The 19,343-nt window shown below is 42.9% G+C and overlaps 1 protein-coding gene across 4 annotated transcripts in view; it reads left to right on the top strand.

The window, feature by feature from the left end:
• CBFA2T2 (CBFA2/RUNX1 partner transcriptional co-repressor 2) overlaps positions 1 to 19,343 on the top strand; it is a 98,383-nt gene that overhangs the window by 12,071 nt on the left and 66,969 nt on the right. The window contains exon 1 of one of the 4 annotated variants that reach the window (XM_044985463.1): positions 18,308 to 18,456. The exons of the other annotated variants lie outside the window; for them this stretch is intronic. The gene's annotated coding sequence lies outside the window, so the exon portion shown is untranslated. Of the gene's footprint in view, positions 1 to 18,307; positions 18,457 to 19,343 lie in introns of those variants that run through there. 4 annotated transcript variants of the gene reach the window in all.

Genomic DNA, 19,343 nt, shown 5'->3' with positions numbered 1-19,343 from the left:
TGGAATCATTAGGATATGGAACTGCCTTTCTGTCTCCATAAGCTTAGCATGCCAGTATTTTGAATCTGCATACCAGAACTTTCCAACTGGCTACATTTACCAGGATGACTGCACCATCCGCAAATGGGGGTGCATCAGTGCTTTTTGCACCTGTTTTATAACACAGCAGTACAATGTGCAGGGCATCCAAGTAGTTTATACCCCAGCAAACACATCCTGGCATTGGGAACATGAGTTTCCATCTCATTAAGCTGCTGGCAAAGCCTTGGTAATTCCAGTCACTGGTACAGCACAGGAATTATCCCCCCCAACACTGCTTGTTCTGTCAGTCCAGAAAATCACTGTTTATTCTCACCAGTTGTGTGTTTACGTTTGAGGGAAGGAGCGATTGTGAACTGTTGGTTCAGTGTGGTCTGCTTTAGTGTTCTTGTTATAAGAACAAAGGGTTTTTTAAATACATACATATTCAATGGATTTATATCCATTGAATATAGCACAGGGGATCTATACCTAGGTTTCAGTGTTAAATTTGTTGAAATCTATGGCTTTTAAATGCAACAGATTGCACGGATATTAAAGCTTACAGAGGCTAGATTGCTTAGCAGTTTAGCAGTGGTGTATGGAGCCTTTCACTTCTAGATTGACTGCAGCCCAGGTTGGCATTAACAAAGTTATTGCCATCTGACAGCTGTTTGTTGGCCTGTGTGAAATGAGTTGTTGGTTTCAGTCCATTCCTAGCAGACAGGTGTCCATATCACAGTTGGTCCCTTTTTGGCAGACTCAATAGAGATGCCAGAGATTAAATAGACCATGGAGACCGGGCTCTCATGCTACTAGAAGTGAGCCTCTCCAAGTAAGAGGTGAGGCGCATTGATGGAAGAGTGATATGCATGTGTTGTGGGGTTGTTTTTGTGGTGGAGGATGCAAGGGAAGTTTGCACTGCTCCTGATTTTACAGGCTTCAAAATATTTTGTATACAGAGAAGAGAATCCTGTACCTTTGGCCCTGTGTTTCATTACATAACTCGTAATAGTCTTATACAAAATACACTTTAGAGGTTTGTATTGCAGCCTTAGTGAGAAAGGGCCATAAAGGAGAGGCCTTGCAGGTCTTTCATGAAAGTCTCTGCACTTCATGAAATGCTCTGCTTCTTCATTAAAACAGGCTTATCCAGTTGAGATTATCCATTTCACGTGGGTTGGGCAAGCAGCACTCTTCCATTTTCATGTTAAAATCCTCTAGGCTACAGAGACCCATTGTAAATCGGCTTAGGTAAGGGAGAGCTTTTAGTATCCAGGAGGCTGAGCAGTGCAGAGTTTTGGAAATGTGACTTGAGTTGAGTGGAGCTTTTATAAGTATCAGTTCAATTATGTTTGACTTTTGGACCCATGGAACAGATTTGTGGGTTGTCTCTGCAAACGGCATCTCCAGCAATTCTTATCATTCAAGAGTCCCTTCTCAGAGATTCCTTCTGGCCTTCACTAATAACTTTTTGAAATCTAAACCTTAGGGAAAGAGTTCAGAGTTTTTCTAGACATGACAGCAAGCAAATCAGCCAGGCAAATAGCTTTTATTTGCATAGAGATCTTCTGTATGGTGACCCCTCAAGCTTCTTTTGAAATGATATTCTCAGCCAGAATATCATGGTTGTCCTCGTTACACCTAAACATAGCATTGGCCACCGCAAAACTTTATCCCACTTTATAATGTAAGTTTATTGCATCTGATCCAGTTTCATAAAACTTAAATTCAAGTAAAGGTTCATCTCACTTGGGAAATGCCCTTCAGCTCATCTTTTCCACATTTGGGTTGGGCAGGCTGAGAGAACTCATCCTTGTATATATGTGTGCAGTGTCTTTTCACTGCACATTCTTCACCATGTCTGCAGTCACAGTATGAACACCCACTTGCTTCTGTGGAAACGTACGGGGAGTGGTCATGGTGGTGGTGATGGTAGAAGTAGCAATACATGTGGCAATCAGATTTATTGGAAGTGTCTTTGTTGTAATAAGAATTTGGACTCTTTAGGTCCTTTTTGAACTATTTATTATCTAGGCTGCAAGACCAAATTGTACACAGGCATAATTGTCCAACATATGAAATAATGAAAAATGGCAGAACTCCTTTGTTACAATGGATATGCCTTTGACATTTTCTCTAGATTTATAAACAAATAAAATAGAGCCTATCCAAGGCTCTAGCTGCCTCTGCCATAAATTACAAAAACAAATAAAATGTAAATCACCAAAACGCCACTCCTTTCTGCACATCTACCCCCAGTCAAAACCCACCCTGTTTCATAGCACGTGTCTCGCAATGTGCGCTGAAGGCTAGCAGTCCTGGGCTATTTTAGACACAGGGGAGCTTTTTCCAGAACTGAGGGCCCCTTTGAAGAATGCTCTAATGCCAGACTCACCTCTTTTAAGTTTGGGGTCCAGCTGTTGTGCCTCTGCTGATTTGCATGCGGCAGTATAGCTGGAGGAGAGAGCCATTTAGGGCTTTATTGATCAAAACCAACACTTCATCTTCAGTCTGAGAACCAACTGGCAGCCAGTGCAGATCATGGAGCACAGGTGTCATGCACTGTCACCTGGAAGCATCACTTAATAGGCAGGCTGCTGCTTTCTGCACTAGCTTAAGTTTCTGGATTGATTTAAAGTGTTAACTCCAGGTAGCAATTCTGAGGTGACAAAGACAAGGGTAACAGTGGCAGATCCACATCCAAAAGAAGCATTTACAATCATCTAGCCAGGTGCAGCTGATAAAATGCCTTCCTGGACATTGCTGCTGTATAATCATTTGTGTACCAACCCAACCCCCAGATTACACACATGCGTCACAAATGATAGCGTCTCACCCTCAATCAAAGATAGTGAAAATATGCTTGCTGCATCTTCCAGTTGCTTCCAGCATTAACTCAGTCTCATCTGGACTGAGTTTCAACCTGTTTCCTCTCCTCTATGATCATTCTCTGTGGGACAGTGGGCCTGACACTCAACAGCTGTCCAGGTCAAGAATATTTTTTTATGCCTGACTTTCAAATTTAATATGTTGGCCATTTAGAAACATTTTCTTATTGATGATTAATGGATCTTGGTACATTACATTTGTAATTTTTTTTTTAAATTAAAGTTTAGGGTTGGCAAAAAAACCCGACCACATGAGACTCCAAGGACTTCATTGTTTTTGTTGAACTGTCAATCAAAAGCTAAGCAAATGTAAGTGACCCTTGTTCAATATAAAAATCTATGTTCCAAATTTCAGATCAGTGGTGTTTGAAATGGCCAACATTTTAAGTGCCCAAGTAGGATTCACCGTCAACATGCTGATATGCCTTAACGAGGTCAGTGCTATGGGGAGCTGTTGTAACTCTAATCTACTTTTAAAGCGCAAGGTATGGATATGTAAGGCCAGGTGTTTGCCTTTAACTGCAGCTGCACCATCTGTGGAAACAGGTGGAGATGCTCAGGGTAGTCAGCAAAACACAGCTGGTAAAAGTTAAGAAAAGACATCTAATGTGCTATTTTACCTGGGTAAAATGGACCCCAAGTGGAATCACATGCACTTAAACACAGCTTCACCTTAGCGTAGGTGTCGGCTGGACACAGGATTAATAAAACGAACAAAAAATAAATGTATGTTTCAACTGTGTTTGTTCTCTCTGGGCAGCAAAGCTGTCAGATCAAACCAGCTATTTTAAAAACTGTTTGTGGGTCACTGAATATTGGGCAGATATGCCTACTTCACAGGACTCTTAATGCCAAACCCCACATGTTACTGAGAATGTTGTACTTTAGAATTGACTTTTTTTTGCTGTCTCCCTTGGCCAATTCTCATTTATTTAACTTAATGATTACATTGAAAAAGACTGCATTTTTTAAATTGTTGTTTTGTGAATTGGCCTGTTGGAATCTGTCATGAAACTATATTGTAGGCAAACCCTGATTAACTTGAATCCCTGCACAAACTTTTGACAGACTGTTTAAACTAAACATAAAGCCTCAGTAGAAGTAGTGTGATGTTGTAATTCAGCAAATGCTTTTTTTAATGTAAATGAACATTCTACTCTCTGAATGGTCCTCTTAAAGGCCTGTTTGTGTATTATTTATTGGTATTGCAGTAGTACCTGCAGGCCATGGGCTGAGCCCCACTGGCTGAAGCACTATGCAGACAGGTAACAATAAGCGTTTACAGTCTAAACACTTGAAAGCAGAATGACCGTTCTCAGTGTGTGAAATTAAGCATGTACATAAATCTTTGCAGGCTCAGGAGCCAATAATTTAATCTGAGGGGAATCCAACTGAGAGAGGTACTTGTACCTAAAAGAATAAAAAAATATGAAATCTTGTTTGAAGATACTGGATAATTCATGATTTTTTTTTGTTAGTTTATTTGTCAAACTCACACCCTCTTGAGCACTGTATTTACATTGCTGTAGGAAGCTTTCAGTCAAGCAGTGCTGGGTGGGAGCAGGCCACTTCGGCTTCTTTTAAAAAAATAAAGGGGCTGATGAGTCTAGTCACCTTGTATTTTGATGTTAAAGGAAGTTACTCATTAGTTCTTCATTGTGATGTTGAGTATGAAACCCTGTGCTTTTCATTAGAAAACATGCATTTCTGTGATGGACGTATTCATGGCAGTGGGGGCAGTGAGGTATTTTTGATGGAAAGTAACTTTTGAAAGCTTTGAGTATGATTTATTCCTTTATATTTATTGATAACTCCTAGGGAGTCACTATTTATTTGACGTGGCTAGGCGCTCAGCGACCAGGGTGGTGGGCAGCAGTATAAAACCCTAAAATAGGTCAGTTTAATCCTCTGTCAGGAATAAGCAAAGCCAAAACACACAGATTTACAGTGAAAAATTCCAAGGATTGGAGCTTTGCTGATGCTCACTGCACTTCCCTATTTGAACTGGACCCATGCTTTCTAGGTAGCTATTGATTGTTAGCATTGGTGTAGTTCAGGGGTCAGCAACCTTTCAGAAGTGCTGTGCCGAGTCTTCATTTATTCATTCTAATTTAAGGTTTCGCGTGCCACTAATACATTTTAACATTTTTAGAAGGTCTCTTTCTATAAGTCTATAATATATAACTAAACTATTATATGTAAAGTAAATAAGGTTTTAAAAATGTTTAAGATTAAAATTAAATTAAAATGCAGAGCCCCCCGGACCAGTGGCCAGGACCCGGGCAGTGTGAGTGCCACCGAAAATCAGCTTGCGTGCCACCTTTGGCACGCGTGCGATAGGTTGCCTACCCCGGTGTAGTTCTTAAGTTTGTAACGGAAGGTGGGTTGGTGTGTTCTGTCAGCTTACACTTGATTTCAGATGTTTCTCCAATGGCACTGGCTTAATATTAGTTTTTGAGACCTAACATAACATGTAAGGGAAATTATAGTGCATAATATGTTTGTTCAATGCAATAAATACAGTAACACTATTCGCTGTGAATTGAAGGTGTTAACGTAAGTTGCAGTTTTACTCTGAAAAGTTGTCTATAAAAATGGCCCCATGCTACATAGCAGATCTACCATTGTGTGAGTATTCAGTCATATCTGCTTACTTTAGTGACTAAAATTGTTTTTTTTTCCCCTGCTTTTTCCTCCTATTCACAGCTAAGGGAGTGAGCTGGAGTTGATATCTTTCTTGTGTATCCTCAACAGAATTGTTTATTAAATTCTAGAGACAAAGGTGGGGGAGGTAATATCTTTTATTGGACCAACTTCTGTTGGAGTGAGAGACAAACTTGCCATCTTACACAGAACTCCTCTTCAGATGATCCTCAGTCCCATCATAACAGTTTTTTATCTGTGAATTTTAAGAGTGTAGACTCTTTTTGCTCAGCGTAGCAATCCAAGAGCTCCCCTGGGAGAAGCACTTCTCACCAAACTTGTAGGAATGGTAACATTGATCCTGGAAACTTGTAATCGTGACCCTCCTCTTGACATACGTCATGGTGCTGGAAGAAAGCTTCATTTGTGACAAAAGATAAAGGTCAAGATTTTCAAACCCATTGGCCTGGAAGTTGGGCTCCTAAATCCATATTTAGGGGTTTACAAATTTAAGTGGCCCAATTTTCAGAGGTACTAAGCAAAGTGAAGGGCTGCTGCTGCTGCTTGGGGCACCTTTGCAAAATCAGGCTATCTTTTTTTTAGTTTCCTAAGTATGGATTTTGGAGCCTAACTTTAGGTCCTTAGGCGTGGCATAAATTTTGTCCTGAGGTGAGTTTATCCATGATATAATAATAATATCATGTTTTTCTTTAGCAGATGGCAAAGTGCTTGACAAAGGAAGTCAGTGTCATTATTGACATTTTACAGATGGGGAAACTCAGGCACAGAGTGAGGCAGTGACTTGCACAAGGTCAGCCAGCAGGTCAGTGCCAGAGCTGAGAGGAGAAACCAGGTCTCACAAATCCCAGTCCGATGCTCTCTCCACTAGACCACATTGTCTCCTAAAACAGTACAGAATCAGGAAAAAATAACTTTGCTGGGCAGGATTTAGAACATCAGAGTGGCCATACTGGGTCAGACCAAAGGTCCATCTAGCCCAGTATTCTGTCTTTGAACAGTGGCCAATGCCAGGTGCCCCAGAGGGATCAAACAGAACAGGTAATCATCAAGTGATCCATCCCCTGTTGCCCATTCCCAGCTTCTGGCAAACAGAGGCTAGGGACACCGTCCCTGCCCACCCTGGCTAATAGCCATTGATGGACCTATCCTCCATGAACTTATGTAGTTCTTTTTTGAATCATGTTGTAGTCTTGGCCTTCACAGCATCCCCTGGGAAGGAGTTCCACAGGTTGTGCGTTGCGTGCAAAATGATTCTTTGCTGTGTTTGCAACCCAAACACTGAAGCCAGTGGGTAGTGAGAGCCAGACTGAATCTGGCCAATATACAAGTACCGTATATACTCGTTCATAAGCCAAATTTTTTTAGTAAAAAAGGGAAGCACCGGAGAAGGGAGTCGGCTTGTGAATGGATATAGAGAGGGAGAGGTGGGACACAGCCCGTCTCCCCAGCAGAGGGAGCAAGGAGAGGCAGCAGAGCCAGAAGGGAAGAGGCGGGCCACGCTGCTCTTGCCCCAGCCTCCGAAGCAGCTGCAGCTCCAGGGCTGGCAGGCTGCAGCCGTGCCGCTCGGCCTTGCCCCCCAGAGCAGGCTGTGGCCGTGCCTCCCAGCCCACTGGAACATGCTGCAGCCGAGCCACCTGGTCTGGCCCATTGGAGCAGGCTGTGGCTGTGCTGCCGAGTCTGCCAGAGCAGCTCCAGCCAGGCCAGAGACATCCTCCCCAGATAAGGTGAGAAGGGATGGGATGGGGAGAGTGGGGCTGTCCCGGGCTAGGGGTGCGGTCATGTGGGGAGTGGTCACAGGGGTTATTCCTCTGACTCCCAGCTTCTCTCCCACAAAAAATTTCCCAACCAGTTGCTGTCCTGGCCTGTCAGGGTAAGCAGCTGGTGTGACGAGACACTTTATTTACTTAGGTTTACCTCAGTGCCTGCAGAGCTTGAGGTAAACAAACCATCTCCGCCCACCAGCGGCTTATCTTGATGGCCCGGGAGCCAAAGTTTGCTGACCCCTGAATTATAGGGTCAGCTTATGAACGGGTTATAAAAATTTTCCATTTTTACTTATCCATCTTGAGGGGGCCGGGAGGGGAGCAGTTGGCTTATAAACGAACCGGCTTATGATCAAGTATATACTATAGTTGCTCTTGAAGATCCCACTAGGTGCTTATCTGCATCTTTAGGTTCCTAAATACCTTTAAAAATTGGCCTTTGGTACTTATAGAGCCGCCTGTGGCTCATGGTTACGTTTGCTCTGAGCTATGACGCCGGGGCCACTGCTGCATCACTAGCCCAAGCAGTGCTGCCCAAAAGCTGTTGACTCTTCATGGCGCAGCCCGACATTGTCCGAGAAGGAGCAATGATGAGAGCTGCCACTGCCTATCAGTAATGGTTCTGTTTGAACAAGCAACCAGTCAGCCATACTGTTCCCCAGTTCCTTCCTTTTCCCACTCTTTCTCCATGCTCCCCCACAAAGATCCCAGCAGGCTGGGCTGGCAGGCTGCAGAGGAACAGCCTCATGGGTCCCTCCCTCCCTCCTTTGGTTTATTGATTGAGGTGTATGCTTTTGGAGATACAATGAGTGTTTGAGGCAGGGAGTGAAGGGTATGGGGAGGTAGCTGAACTTGGCGTAAATGTGTCAGGGATGAAGGGAGTAGAATGAACTTATTTTGGGATGGGGTTCTGTATGTCTAAGGAATAGCCGGAGAGTTGAGGGTAGAATTTACAGTGATGATGAAACATGGGGAAGGAAGAGAAGAACTTCACAAAGGAGAGAAACAGGATGGCAAAGGAAGGAAAGAGAACAGATGCTGAAAATGTGCAGGAGAGACACCAAGAAGGAAGGAAAATTAGGAGTGAAGGGCAGTGTGAAGGGAAGAACAAATGAAGGAGATGCTGGAATTTACATCTTAAAAGTTACTAGTTGGTGGGAGGACAAACACTTCCAATAAGTTGTGCATCAACTAATATCTTTGCATGTTCCAACACCACAGCATGGCTGAAATCCGGCCATTCTTTGTCTGACCTCCACTCTTCTCCCCTGGCCATTCTGGTTTTTGATTGGCTTCCTGTACTAAGTGAAACCACAACCTTTCAAACTCCTCCAGGCAGAATGAAAGGCACATGGCATCAGTGTAAGAGGAGCCCCTTGCAGTCTACTGTGCTTGGGTGGGCGTGCTGGTTCTTTCGTAAACTAATAGCTCCCAGCAGTGCTGCTAAATCAGACTTCATGGAGCCAAGAGCTGAAAGCTTGGAATACCACTGCAGGCACAAAAGGTCTGTCTCTTTTCCAACTGCCACCATTTGTTATGGGGCTAATGATCCAGAGACCCAATTGACAACAAGAGCAGGCTGCCAAAGATTGCCTTTGGGAGGAAAAAGTTCACATTTAGATAAAAACAAAACTGAAAGTTAAGTCACCCCTTTTTATTTTTTGTCTTTGATCGGGGAGGGGAGTGAGAGAATTCCATTCAGCATTACATCTGCAAAACTAACAAAAGTTTGGCAACAATCAGCATTCTAATCTATATTACTTCATTGGAAAGTGCTACTTCAAATCCATTAGTTGGTGGTTTGCAGTACAGTGTTGGTCACAGTTTTACAGCTTCTGGGTGCACTGCAAAATAGTCTTTTAAAGAGAGGTTGTGGTTTGGGTTAGAAACTTGGGTTTTAAAACCCAAGTTATCAGGTTAGTGACTGCTGTAGTCTGCCATGAAAGCAAACCTGGACTAGATGACCTATTGAGGTCCCTTCCAGCCCTACATTTCTATGATTTCCTTCTGTGCCTCTCCAGTACCATAACATATTTAGGCACTATAGTCATGCAGAGGTAGTAAGGTACATGGGGAAGCAGCCACTTGGGATTTTGTTTTAGTGCAATTTCAAAAGAAAACCAACAATATTATTTCTGTGTAATGCTTGTGAATAAGAAATAGAAACCCATGTTGAGGGGTTAAAAACCTCCTCTATTAAAATAGAGATGTGATAACAAAGAAACAAAACAGGCTATTGGCTGGGTTGGGAAAAGTCAGCGGCCTTTAAGGAATAAAGTAATGATAGAGGGATGTACAATATGGGGCACTATGTTTCACAGTGTACTTGAGGTGTTTGGGATCCATCACATTCATTTTATCGTGAATGTTATTCCTACAACAAGAGAGAATTCAGCAAATCACAGCATTGAACGTTCCTGCTTCAGTAGGTTTTTAACAGTCTCTGCTACTGTTTTCCTGGATCTTCCTCTTTTTTTGTGGGGGGTGGGGGAGAGAGGGGTGAGGCTAAGGTTTGAATAATTGTTTGGGGCAGGGTTCAAAGTGAATTGAGGGATGCTGCTAACAAGTCCTGGGTATCCCAGGGATGTGCGAAAGAACAGTGATGTGACTGAACATGAAAACAGGCTTTCAAAACTCCAAATGTGAATGCACAGTCATTTTAACCTGTGAGACAAGACTTGTGGGCACAAAGGGACACAAAAGATTGAAGCCCTTTAATTACATAGCCCAAAATGTCAAAGATTTTCAGTATGGTTTATAACAGAATAATGCTTGAGGGGTTTTGAAGTGACTGAATATAGTGATTGAGTTTGCTAGAAAAAGATTTCAACCAGTTTACGTTCCAAAGCTGGTAAATATTCCTGATCATCCTGACTGAGATAGCTAGTTAAGAAAGATAAGAGTTGCAGAAATTGGAGTTAGGAGGATATATATCTTTTTAATGAACATCTGAAGATGAATGAATCCAGAATCTTGTATCTTTTCACCCTGCCATTTTTTAAAATATTGTTGTTACAGAGCTATTGAACTAACTGTTTAAATTTAATCCTCTGCAGGCTGGGTTTTACTCTTTCCAAATAGGATTACTCATATTTTCCATATTTCAGTGTTTGGTTTAAATACCCGTGACGGCTACAGGGACTTGGATTTCTGATCAGGGCAAGGGTGTTAAATTTAGAAAAAGTTCCTTTTGTTGGAAGGGATACAAAATTCTCAGGTATTTTTTTTTCTTCACTTGTGAGGTCGAGTGGCAACAATGAACAGGTAACCTTTCCTACCATTTTTCTCATGTGGCAAACATTTTTCTGTACAAATTCAGTAGACTGCATTGTACAGTGTCTGTCTGCTTAATTCATTGCTCTTGAACTTTCATTCCCAACCCCTTTCTTAGCCCCCTTCTGTTAAATGAAATTCCTTGCACCCCCAGTTCAAACATTGAAATAAGCTGACATCACCTCATTCTGTGTGTGTGTGTGTGTGTGTGTGTGTGTGTGTGTGTGTATTTACTTTAAGGTTTGGAAACTCACTCATTTTAATTGTATCCGACATAGTACAGGGGTGGCCAAATTATGGCTCTTTTACCATTAAAGTGTGGCTTGAGGCCCCCACCCCCATTCTCCACTTACCAGACTGCACGGAGAGGGGGATCTTGTGGTGGGGTAGGAGCTTCTTCCCAGTGGGGAGAGGGGTCTCAGGGCTTCAGCTCCACAGGGCACACCTGCCAGGGCTTTGGGCTTCAGCAGGAGTGGGGCTGAAGCCCCAACAGGCGCACCCTGGCTCTCGAACTTCTGAAGATTGTTGTATGCAGCTCAGAGGATCAGTAAGTTTGGTCACTCCTGACATAGTAAAACCGAATGGTAAAACCCTGGCTGCTTAGTCCATGTAAATAATCAACATATGTTGCACTGGTACCAACAGGATGCCAGCCTGTTACGGTAGACAAGACTCTTAACAGAATTGGCCTTGTGCTGGTTTAAACAATGAACTTGTTGAAACAGGTATGTTTGTTAAATGTACTGAATTTACTCCACACTAAGAGATCCTAATCTCCAGTCAGTGCACCCGAGAGGGTGGCTTCCGTGCAGCACTGTTGCTAACCTGAATGAGCATTATCCACAGTTCCCCCAGACAGCGATAGGCAGTGAGCTTCCCCTGAACCTTCAGAAGCATCCAAGTCTGCTGTCCCTTCCTGGGTCTAGTGACTTTTATATAAGGAATAAAGGGGGCAACCAAACATTTGACTTTCCTGCCAAACCTGGAGACTAGAAGAGGAGAAGTATTCCAATTGGTTTCCATTGCATTCCGTTTAACATGAATTTACAGTTTCCATTTACCCTGACAAATGACTTTGGCTGCCCTGGTACTTTTGGATTTATTTTCTGTGCAGTGGAAAGTGGGGAGCTTAAAAGGTAAATGCTTTCCATGGTTGCCATGAATAAATCTGAGGCGTCTTTCCAAGATAGGAGCCCAGAAAGCAAAAAATAAAGCCACGGTGCATCATGAAATATGTGAAGAATTTAATAGAAGTCAAAGCAAGTTCAGATTTTCTCCGATTGCCGGGGAATGGACTGTGATAGGCATAAAAATTCCACTGGAAACTGGAAAAATTCTCCAGATTTCTCTGCTTTCCCAGAAACCACAGCTAGCAGCATATATCAATAGTCTGCAGTGTTCAAGCTTTGTTTTCATAGTTCTTTCCATGGAACGTTCCCATGTGAAGAAAGTAGAACCAGATTAATGCACAGAGACGGAGAGCAATTTTCCTAGCCGCTGCATGCAGTATTAGTTCTTTCCATGGTGGTGTCCGTGCACAGTATCAACATCTGGGTTGCAGAATCCTTAGCGATGGCTGCTGTCAGAGCAAACTAGCTAGTTGCCTGTTTTAACTAGGAATCCTGCTCGATGTCTGTCAGTTTATGTGGTTTATTTTTTCTTGTTGGTAGGTCTTGTCTTTACATTTTTTCCTTCTGGTGGCAAAGGCACAGGGAGTGGACGGGTTAGCTTAGCAGAAAATTTATTTCAAGAGATCTGCTCCAGAGAAAAAAAATTTAGTAAAGTAAATGTTTGAAATGAAATATACACAGGTTGAGAGGGAAGGTACTGTACATCTGGGGTCAGGCTTGGGTTATACAGGTTACAGATATCGTTTGCAAGGATGAAAAAATACATACATATTGCATAACCGGCATAGACTCAGATTGGGGTGCAAGGGTTTTTAAAGTGTCAGTGGATAAGTGGGCTTGGGAACGCCACCATAGTTGAAGGAGTTGCACGGTTTCTCAGTCGCTGAGCTTTTGTAGTGAGGAGTCACCGATTACTTTTCTTTATAGAGGAAAGTATTTCAAAATAAGTTAAGGCTAGAACGCCGTTCCCTTTTGGGCTGGTGAATGGAATGCTGAGACGGGCTGCATTGATGGGCTCTGTGACCATGGCAAGTCACGTAAGACTCGATCCAAAGCCCATGGAAGTCAGTGGAAAGACTCCTGTTGACTTCAGCAGGCTTTGGAGGAGGTCCCTAATCAAGGTTCACTCGCCTTTTGTAAAGTGATTGATAGCGACAGATTAAAAACCATCCATATAAGTGCGTATTTTTCTTTATTACAGTGATGCCCCGTTCTGTCACAGTAGGTATGTCTAAACTGCAAATAAAAACCCATGGCTGGTGTGTGCCAGCTGACTCGGGCTCCCAGAGCTTGGGATGCAGGGCTGTTTCATTGCAGTGTAGGCTTCCGGGTTTGGGCTGCAGCCTGAGCCCTGGGACCCTTCCACCTCACAGAGTCCTAGAAACCAGGCTCCATCCCAAGCCCGGAGGTCAACACAGCAATGAAACAGCCCCACAGCTTGAGTCCAACGAGCCCGAGTCAGCTGGCATAGGCCAGCCTCGGGTGTCTAGTTGCTGTGTAGACAGACCCTATGAGGCTACTCAGTGCAGTGCATTTCTGTTCACCTTGATGAGAAGTGGGTTTATCTCTTCTCTTGTTTTGACACAGGCAAGTAAAGTAACATTTTGAATTCTCAGTCGGTTTGGTGCAGAGTGGGCAAATTTTCCTAATTTGTCTGTAACGCTGAATTAATATAACTGCAAACTGCTTTTAACATCCTTGATATATCTGATTTTTCTCCACTTAAAAACTATTTTCAGGGTTGTGAAAATAAGGGGAAAGATTTGTTTGCCGCTGAGTGACAATTGACTGCTACAACAAAAGTTAGCGCTCTCAAAGGCATTCTTGCAGTTAACAACTTGAAATTAAATTTTGTAAGCCTTTGGGGTTTGGGAGGTTTTTCTTTAAAAATACCTGAGAATGTGTTGTTTGGGGAGAGGGGAGTCCTCAACAAACTCACGTGCCTGTTGACAAAGTGGTTTTCTTCTGATGGCTCCTCAGAAGCTTTCTGCCATTGGTGGTATCATGAAGTGCCCTTGCCATCCGAGTAGCTTTCTGTCATTTTAATAACACTGGTATGACACAGCCAATTAAATCCACTCATACAAGAAGGATTTGGAAAACTTCTGTGTGCTGCAATGTGCCTCTTTGCACAGAGTATAGATATGGTCCCAATCACACCCCTCAAGGCCTGGGTTTCTTAGTCGCATGGTTATACTCTGAAAAGTGTCTCTCTTAAAATGGCACAGTGGGGCTTCATATTTATATCCAAATGACTCGAGCAAATTTGCTCAAGTTACAAGAAAAAAGATGTTTGACCAGATCCATCTGGGCAGTGTGTCCACATTGCACTGCAGTATGTGGGGAAGCTGATGGTAGCACTGATAGTGGTTTGAGCATTGGCCTGCTAAACCCAGGGTTGTGAGTTCAATCCTTGAGGGGGCCACTTAGGGATCTGGGGCATAAATCAGTACTTGGTCCTGCTAGTGAAGGCAGGGGCTGGACTCGATGACCTTGCAAGGTCCCTTCCAGTTCTAGGAGATTGGTATAGCTCCAATTATTATTATTATTTATTATTATTTGGCCGTGGGAGGATCAGCCCACCACATGGGGGGTGGGGGGGAGAAGGGTGAGGATCACTCTACTGGCATAGAGCCTCCTCTGCTACACCCTCACCCTGCTGGCAGCATAAGGGTTGACTAGAGGAAAGGCGATGTGGCTTGGCTGGGACTTCCTTGTGCTGTGTCTGTTCCTGACTGCAGTTTTGGACCCGCCCCCTTGGGGCCGTATGCAGCCAGAGTTAAAGCAGTCTTTGCCTGTTTTTTATGCTTGGGAACTGCCATATGTACAGCAGAGTTGGGTGGAAATCAAGAGCAAGCTCTATGCCACCTTTTTGTATTCTCTGTCTCCCTCCTCTCTGCCCCTTAAACTGTGCCCATTAGCAGTAGCTGACAATAGTCTGGCCTGTTTCTTTTAATGATATATCCTGCAAACTGACTTTGAGTTCTGGAAACTGAGATCGGTTCTTGGGCTTATGCACCATAACTAACAACAAGGGATTTTGCAGATGGAACCTAGCTGACAAAGCAAAAAAAAAATTTAAAAATAAAATTCAGTTCTCTTTCCCAGAGCTGGGCTAGCTAACGGGAGTTAAAGGGAAAACTTTTTTGTTACAAAACAAAGATATGAATCTGAACCACAGAACAGATCCATTGAGTAAGGTGCCATTCTTATACAGTCACACTTCTGACTATATAAGGATGGTGAGATGCCCCCAGAGCCTCTGAATTTGTGGGAATACATTTTCACCTCAACAATAATAAAACAATATTGAACGATTTTTTTGTGAAACTGCTGCATTAATATTTTATCAGTTTCCCTAATTGTGTTGTTTAGTCCTTGGACTTAACTAGCTGTCCGCAGCTGTTGCAAATTGACTTTTCCCCTGGCGGTGTTTGGGACTGCAGGCCAAAACATGAGGAAAATAGTTCTTGAAAACTTAAGTTTTGGGGTTTTAACTTTTTTAAACTTTTTTGTGTCTGCATAACTAAGATGCACTTTTTCTGTCTTGTTTTGTGAAATATTGACAGCCTCAGTATTTTGCATGTGCTTTGTAAAAGGTGGTAAACACACCCCAAACCCTAACTTTTTCAAATAAAACATCTCTTGAACAGATCAGAACTTCACCTGCTTTAATCTCCCCTGATATAAATTATTTACAGAACAGTTGCATACCTAGGAAACGATTGCAAATGTAAACTCAGGTTCAACTTCTTTGGGGTAGAAAGGCTAAATGTGTCAGCTCTCCAAGTGATACCCTCCCCATGTCATTGGAATGAATCATGTCATTCATATGTACTATATATTAATAAAAAGCTAGATGGAATTGAACTCTCGTGCAAAGAGGAACTATTGTAAAAGGACATTTATTTCATTTGAACTCTTTTTCTTCTCAAGGAAGGTGAAATTTTAACATAATTTTTTTTATAGCTAACTTTCTTATTGGTGCACTGACATCTTGGTTGTCACTTCTTGGGACAGAGAGATCTGAAAATAGGCTTAAACTAGTGCCCCCTCTGCTGGCTGGTTGGCTGATTAGAGCACAAGTAAATAGAGGCGTTGGGGATGTTTGAATAGACCTTTTTTTAGTTAAATCTAGAAAACAATCCTTTGTGAGCAGACACCCCATTAGCATGCTGTGACAGAGTGCTGCCCGAAAGGAAGGATGGCCCACGCATTGGCACACCTCTGGAGCATTTCTTGAGTCCTGTAAATCCTGATTGGGGCTCTGTGGGCTGAAACGCCAGAGTTGAAGACAAGCGTATGTGAGCCCAGGGTGCTGCTATTACTGAGTTGGTAGGGGGCACACTCAAGTGACTGGAGTTCTTTCCCTCAGTGCCTCTGACCCCACCCTTGCTGCTTAGGAAGGACTAGCTCCCACTCCCACAGAGCACAATTTTAACCTTTACTTTAAAAGCTCCTCCTCTCTCTCCCTATCCCCTTCTATTCCTCCCTCCCAAGAGAAATGAGGGGTTCTTAGCCTGACTTGGGAATGAAAAGAATTAGAGCAATTTGGGGATGAAGAGGGAGATGAGACACTGAAGTGGCCATGTCTGTTGAGAGCCTAGGGCTGTGGGTTTCTGGGGACCAGTAACCAAACAAAGCACTGGGAATTTAATAACTGAGAACCACCCTTACCAGTTTTGGGTCTGTAATTGGCCAGTATCCCTGGCTTCTAATTGGCTGAGGCCATTCAATTTCTGTATAACTTCCAGTAGCCTGGGGCCTGTTCCTGCAAGTATTTATGACCATGCATAGTACTCTCTGCTTGGAGTTGCCTCATTGCACGCTTGGCCCTTAGATATCATTGTGCTAGAATCATGCAATAAAATTCTCAGGGAAGCTGAATAACTATCTGCCATCCATCATCAGACACCTCTGCCATTCTTGTGCCAAAGCTCTTCAGAGAATCAGCATCTTAATCAGGATTTCCACTTTCCCCTTCTTCCCCCCTTAAAGTCAGCATTTGGTAGTCTTGGCAATGTTGGGCTTTACATTGTCATTAGTTGCTGGGAGTTTTGTTGAGCTGTCTAGCTTTCAGACAAATATATGGGAAACTTCAGTGTTGCCCACACAATTTTCAAAAGGGTCATGTTACATGTTTGAACCTGCACAGCTCAAGGAAGTCCCGGTGGTGGTGTGATGGTGCTGTCACCTCTTTCCTTCTTCAAGGAGCAGAAGCAGTGTGAAACTCGAGCAGGGGCCCTTGTATGTGTGGCACTGGCTGTGGATGTGAACTGTGCAACCCCTAGGTCCCAGCATCTGGCTCCATGTGTGAAGCACTGGTGCAGTGTGATCACTGTAGTTGCTGCCAACCGAGCTCTGTTCTTGTCCAAGATGTGTGTTGGTGAGTGGCTACAACAAAGTGAGAATCCTGGCAGAGGTGCTTACGTGTTGCAGAGTTACCATGTCTAAGGCTATGCCTACGCTTAACGGTAGAACAGCACAGCTGTAGCGGGTCAGTGTAGAAACCTACTGCAGTTATGGGAGGGGGTCCCATAAGAATTCTTCCTTTGAACAAATGCTGTCTACACTGAGGGGGTTAGGTCAGCTTGGGGTGTGGATTTTTCACACCCCTGAGTGATGTAGCTGGGTCAATCTAATTTTCTAGTGTAGACCAGCCCAAAATACTTTACGGAAACACTCCAAGTTGGTTGTGTCCAATGGCTTTCTTCTATGAGCTTCCTCAGTGACTGCTAAAAAAAGATTTATCCCATGAATCCACTATACATATCATTTAAACAATAAGGCATGTTTTTCTTTAACAGTTCCCCTCCTCTGTGATTAGAATGTTACGTATTTAATCACTCTTCCTCTGAGTTTTCCAGCCCTACTTTGAGATCCTTGCACCGTCAGAATAGTATCTTCTTATTGCTTCTAATTGTTAACACATGCCAGTTTTGCAATTTTGCAAACTGAGACTGAAATTTGAAGGCAGTTTACATGAAAGATTTACGTGCACTAGAAAACCTTCAGAAAATTAGTTTGTTTACCAAACAGCTTATCCAAATCCAGTTTTTAAAACTGAGTGCTAAAATTAAGACTCTCTTCAGCACTACAGGCTGCCTACTAGAGTGATTTACAACAGGCATTCTCTACAAACAAGAGCTGCATAAACATAAAGGCATAAAGGATTTTGGAAGGGTCAGTCCAGTTGAACGTCCAATAGTCTCATCCTTTGAAGCCCCTCTTCACGGGGAGCTAGCATGGATCGTTGTAGTGCAGTATCGGTGTTGTTGTCAGCCATAAACAAATTATGGGTATTTAACAAGTTAATGTCAAAGTGGCTGAGAGTCACTGGTAGGTGTGTGCTTAGTGACATCAGCTGGCAAGGAGCCCTGGTAACAGAGAGAACGGGAGGGGGGAGAGAGAGAGAGAAAGGAGGGTGTGTGTGTGTCTATATCTGGATATTCTGGCGAGGTAAAGAGCTGGTTTGTTTGGCTGGACCTTCCCATCTGGGATCCATCTGTGTTTCCCTGGGATCGGACAGGCGGCTCTAGTCAGTGAGAAATCGCAGATGTGAGAGAGCTGACACATGTCCAGCTAATGAAAGAAGGAAGGCTGGTCTGAGGCTGTGCTCGAAGATTAAGAGCAAAAAAAGAAGAGCATTTTCTATATATGTCGAAGAAATTAGGTGAATTCTACAGCAGCTGGATTGTTGTAACCTGCGTATTTCGGGTAAGCAATATGTTTAAATTAGGTTATTTTTTTAAAATGTTAAGAGGTTTATTTGTGTGTTTTTTGTTTGTTTTTTTTGTGATGCTGTTTTGCTGTGTGCTAATTTTTTAAGAGTAGAAATATTTTTCTGTTCTGTGGATCAGTTGAACCTTGAGCTCAGATAGTGGGAGAGGGTGTATATCTGTGCATGTGAACCCTCACATATGCAGTGCTTTGCAGTGTGCCCTCCCCTCTCTAATCGTCTCATTTAGACTGCAGTGGTTCTGCTGGTAAAAACTTCAATAGAGGAGCTGACTTGGTGCATGGATTATGCAGCTAAAAAATAGTAAACTATTTCTCTAAGGAGAGCTGCGTTAGAGCTTTCTGTCCTTTACGTTGCTATGGAAGGGTTTGGTTTTCCTGGGGCGAAGGCTGGCATTCAGCATTTCCTAGTCTAATGGGAAATGGAAAAGTGAGAGGATTTTTTAATGTAACGTGTTTTTGATTGTGGCAAGCTTTATTCTCAGTTTTGCAAAACAATATTTTATAAACTGAGATTTATAATATAGGAGTAAATGTATAGGGTTAAGTCTCCTCCATCAGCTCCCAAATGTTCATAATTTTAATGCCCCCCAACACATTTTTTCTCTGCACTGTGTGTGAGAATGCTACCTTTTTGTCTTTATACTCTCAAAGCTGCTATTGATGGTATCAATATTTAAATATCTCAGTTCAGTTTTGTGATGCAGTAACATCTCTTTGCTGTTAAAATTTATATTGCAAGGCTACTGTACGTTGGATTCCATTTTATTCTACTGGAATTCCCAATCTAACATATATATCTTAAACCTGCTTTTTGTTTTCCTTTTTCCAAAGGTTGAGCAGTTTTAAAATGTTCCTCTGATCCC

The sequence above is a fragment of the Mauremys mutica genome, chromosome 13, assembly GCF_020497125.1.
Source record: "Mauremys mutica isolate MM-2020 ecotype Southern chromosome 13, ASM2049712v1, whole genome shotgun sequence".
Classification (NCBI taxonomy): domain Eukaryota; kingdom Metazoa; phylum Chordata; order Testudines; family Geoemydidae; genus Mauremys; species Mauremys mutica.
This window is presented reverse-complemented; position numbering and strand designations above follow the sequence as displayed.